General features: G+C 48.9%; 1 protein-coding gene across 1 annotated transcript in view; it reads right to left on the bottom strand.

Annotated features, from left to right (window-relative positions):
* Positions 1-5,000, bottom strand: part of hcn4 (hyperpolarization activated cyclic nucleotide-gated potassium channel 4) — a 90,115-nt gene that overhangs the window by 6,811 nt on the left and 78,304 nt on the right. The window lies entirely within an intron of this gene.

The following is a 5,000-nucleotide window of genomic DNA, read 5'->3' as shown; positions in this document are numbered from 1 at the left end:
TGTCGACTTGTAACCGGTAGGTTGCTAGTTCGAAACCCGGCGAGTTGAGGTGTCCCCGAGCAAGACACCTAACTCTATCTGCTCCCGATGAGCTCCCGATGAGCTGGCTGTCGCCTTGCTCTGTAGCCTCCATCGTCTGTGTGTTTAAACTGTTGTAAGACACTTTGAATTAAAGGGTCTGCTAAACGCCCTAAACGTGAATGTAAGAGAGACGCGAACATTGATGCAGCATAACTCATTCAAACGCACATTTTCACAGACACATTCATGACTGCAGTTTTCTCTGTGTTGTTATGCCTTGTGTCTACAGGTCCTGTAGATTTTGGTGAAGGAGCGCTGTTCTCTTCATGACGTTTTAAAAACTCAGCTCCTCAGAGGCCCTCAACTCAACATGTGCCAAGTCTGCTCAGGAAGAACCGGCTCTAATTAACAGGCTGCACGGCGAACCACTAGAGTGCAGCAGGCACGTGTGTATGTGTGTGTGTGTGTGTGTGTGTGTGTGTGTGTGTGTGTGTGTGTGTGTGTGTGTGTGTGTGTGTGTGTGTGTGTGTGTGTGTGTGTGTGTGTGTGTGTGTGTGTGTGTGTGTGTGTGTGATACTTAGTGCTTTCACAGTGCTTGTTTTTTTACTTTAACTGTATGAGTGTCTGTCTTTATCTAGGGACATGCTGTACATGATTGAACACATGTGCACACACGCATATGTGTGTGTGTGTGTGTGTGTGTGTGTGTGTGTGTGTGTGTGTGTGTGTGTGTGTGTGTGTGTGTGTGTGTGTGTGCGTGCGTGCGTGCGTGCGTGCGTGCGTGTGTGTGTGTGTGTGTGTCTGTGTGTGTGTGTGTGTGTGTGTGTGTGTGCGTGTGTATGTGTGTGTGTGTGTGTGTGTGTGTGTGTGTGTGTGTGTGTTACTTAGTGCTTCCACAGTGCTTGTTATTTTACTTTAACTGTGTCTATCTTTATCTAGGGACGTGCTGTACATGATTGAACTCATGTGCACACACGCATATGTGTGTGTTTATGTGTATGTGTGTGTGTGTGTGTCTATATGTGAATGTGCATGTGTGGGCTTGTGTGTGTGTCTGTGTGTGTGTTTCAGAGTGCATTAGTTCTTTCCCAGTGCATACATGTAATGATGATTGTATATATAAATAGGCATGCAGTACATGCATGGGAATGGGTGTATATTCGTCATGTGGTGTTTATCGTGTGCATGTGTGTGGGTGTGTGTGTGTGTGTTTGCGTTTGTTTGTGTGTGTGTGCACACTACATGTGCACACACTGTGCACACTACATGTGCACACACTACACGCTTGTAGCGTGTGTACTGCGTGAGGCACCAGTGCTGTGTCTCTTCTGGAGATGGCCGCCCAGTGACTGGGGGCTAAACCCTCTGCCTCGTGTCTCTGGGGCTGAAGCCAGCTCTTGCAGGAGGTGTCAGCCCTCCTCCGCCTCCCCTCCCCCCCCGCGCGTTCTCCACCCAGGGCTGGACCAGGAGGTGTCAGCCCTCCTCCGCCTCCCCTCCCCCCCCGCGCGTTCTCCACCCAGGGCTGGACCAGGAGGTGTCAGCCTGCCTCAGTCTCCCCTCCCCGCCCCACCCCGCGGTCTCCACCCTAACCCACAACACCAGACACTCAGCCAGAGCCGCGTGATCTCTGGGTGTTGAGAACGAAAAAGTCAGCCACAACACGTCCGGCGCCCTGAACGGCATGAAGTTTAGCGGAACCAAGGCAGAACCCTAGCAAAACTCTGTCAGAAACCGGCAGCACCATGGCAGAACCCTGGTAGAACCCTGCTAGAACCCTGGCAGAATCTTGGCAAGACACTGGAAGAACCCTAGCAGAAACCCTGGTAGAACCCTAGTAGAACCCTGGCAGAATCCTAGCAGAACCCTAGTAGAACCCAAGTAGAACCCTGGCAGATCCCTGGTAGAACCTATACAGAACCCTAGCAGAACCCTAGTAGAACACTGGCAGCACCATCATTTTAGCGGGACTCCACTGAGGAGCTTCTGACAGCCAGAGTCGTCACTGCTCTTCTCGGTTCCCCACTCCGCCCTGCGTTCTCCTTACTAATTCCTTAACCGCGCTGAGCTTCACCGCCACCGCTCCCAGTTAGTGTAAAGAAAACGCTTTCTCTCTCATGACCAAAAAGCAGCGTTCTCGTGTGCTTAAAATAGTGATGAGTGTTACATGGCGCTGATCTGCTCTGTTGGCTCGTCACATAAATACTAATCCCCAAACCACATTGGGGGCCGAAGGAGAGTTAATTATTAACGCTAACCTCATTTTCAACGCTGCACCGCTGCTGCCAGAGTACAGTTAGTGAAATACCCTGGGAACCATTACTCTCTAAATACTGGAGTGGTGGTTAATCCGCGAGCAGGACTAATGTCTCCAGCAGAGCTGAGAGGAGAAGGCTGAGCCTTGAGAAGAGAAGATATCTTATTGGAACACTTTACAATGAAGGTACGTTAATTAACCCTAACATTAGTTATTGCAGTCATAACCATTAACAAACAATTAACAGTCAATGACAGTTAATTTACGGTCTTGTTACTATAAATTACATTTAGTTTATGCAGTATTAAGTATTATATAGTATTAGAATAGGGCTAAGGGTTACGATAAGGATTTACCCCTTACCCTATCAAATTATGAATACATTAATGCTAAATTAACTTGAAGAACATTGCACTAGTTAAAATGAACACCATTACTTAACATAAACACTATAAGTATATAATGAATTAACAGTTAATTGTTAGTTAATGCATATTAATACGTAAAGTGAATTCATGAGTAATCGGTGTACTCTTAATAATAATAATAATTGATAAGTGTTACCAATTCAGACCATGGGGTTATGCTGTCTTACTATCTGCTTGTAATGCTGACGTATTGGCTGATGGGGGAAATTTAATTGCGGTCAAATGACTGCATTTGAGCTCCTAGTCAGTGGATATTAAAAGAAAAACGACGTACGTACCACCAATGTGACCTTCTCCATACCCCTGTTAATATTCTATATTCCTGCCCGCAGTTCAGTACAATTTAAATCCAATTTATTTAGAATTGCTCCAATCCCCTTTGCTTACGGAGATCTCATGTCACTCATCGCAGGGCATGAAATAAGTGAGCAGGCTTAGCCGGCCGGGGCCCGCTCTCTCCGACAGGCTGGGCTGTTTTTACTCCTGGAAGTGACAGCTCAGCTTTGCTCTTCCGCTGTCGTTCCTGAGATCCTGTTTGGAGGCTTTAATAGCAGCCGCTGGTGCTCAGGGTCGCCCCTTTGCAGCTTATTTTACACCAGCAGGATTCTGCCGTTGTTGTAATGGGTGTAGTTGGCCTCCCTCCCACCGACGGTGTAGTCAAACCTTCAAATATCACGTTGCTCATGTCTCGAGAGCGTTGGCAAAATATATGGTAATAGTTTCAGAACAGCCTGTGTGTTACAGTAGCGATACACACTCGGAATGCATATTTTTTCCCTTCATTTTATAATTTGTTTCGGTCTGCAAACGACCATGTGACCATCAAAGCCGGACGGACAAGGTCGGCCGTAGGTCGATGGGGATGCCTGCTTTGATCTCAGTGAGGGCGGCGATGGCTTCCCTGTCTCCGCCGCACCCCACTGAGCGGGCTTCTGGCTCCTCATGAGGACCCCCCCCCCCCCCCGAGGAGCCCTATGACAGCTCTGAGCGTTGGTGTGTGCGAGACATCATGGCCCGTCCTGGTGTGATTTACACACTAGCGTACGTCCAGATATGAGAGGGAGGAGGAAATGGAGCGAGGGCATTTTTCCACGTAATTATCTTTTCACGCTCATGTGCCTCCACGCGTACGCTCTCCCGATCCGGGCTCGTAGCTTTAATGCATGTCAGAGAACCGCGGCTGTCCTCGCTCCTGGGCTGCTGTGTGTGTGTGTGTGTGTGTGTGTGTGTGTGTGTGTGTGTGTGTGTGTGTGTGTGTGTGTGTGTGTGTGTGTGTGTGTGTGTGTGTGTGTGTGTGTGTGTGTGTGTGTGTGTGTGTGTGTGTGCGCGCACTTGTGTCTGTGTCTGTGTGTGTGTGTGTGTGTGTATACACATGTGTGTGTGTTCACATGTGTGTGTGTGTGTGTGTGTGTGTGTGTGTGTGCGTTCATATATGTGTGTGTGTACACATATGTGTTCTGTTCTGTGTGTTTGATGGTCTGCGTAAAACAGAGCCAGAAAGAGAAGGAGCAAAATGGTACGGGCCGTTTTTTAATGTGTGCGAACATTCTCACGCAACCAGCAGTCACGTAACACACGTCCCTCCGGGTGCGTCTGTTGTGTGTTGAACCTGTCCTCTGCGCTGGTGTCGATGGAGGAGGGCAGTGTAGGAGGGTGGGGGTGCGGTGGACGGGTAATTAGTTTGATGCTATCTTTAAGATAACAAATGAAATTACTTTAGTTTAGTTAAGTTACTTTAATTTATTAACTTATTCTTTATTTACCACATTTAACACATTTGCATGGGAGTGCCGCCCATGACAACGGTTGTCAAGGGCAAGATAATAGAAAAAAAACGCCCAATGAGTGTCCAATGTCATCCCCTCCCCACCCCCCTGCCCAGCCCCCAGAAAACAACAACACATGAATTCATGCAGACGCGATTCCCCATAAATCATCATTTGATTGGTCCATCAGGAGAGCCGATAGAAACGTCTGGGCGCTGGGGCTGTCACCAGATAATCCTGAGTGTGTCTGCCGCTGCTGGGAGCCACCGAATGAGCAGAACCATGGAGCTAACTGGGTTAAGGACCAAGAGGATTACCTGGGCCTGGCCGCTGCCAGCGCCCCTTAGTGACTCACTCTGTCATGGTGGCTATTTGGCAGCTCCACAACACCGCCAGTCTGAGCTCCATGTGAGGGAGAGAGGGCGAGAGAGGCAGGGATACAGAGAGAGAGCGAGATGGAGGGAGGAAGCGAGAGAGAGGGGGGGGAGAGAGAGAGAGAGGGAGAGAGAAAGAGAGCGGGGAAGAGGGAGG

The sequence above is a fragment of the Gadus chalcogrammus genome, chromosome 14, assembly GCF_026213295.1.
Source record: "Gadus chalcogrammus isolate NIFS_2021 chromosome 14, NIFS_Gcha_1.0, whole genome shotgun sequence".
Classification (NCBI taxonomy): domain Eukaryota; kingdom Metazoa; phylum Chordata; class Actinopteri; order Gadiformes; family Gadidae; genus Gadus; species Gadus chalcogrammus.
Note: the sequence above shows the minus strand (reverse complement) of the source record. Positions and strands in the feature narration are given on the sequence as shown.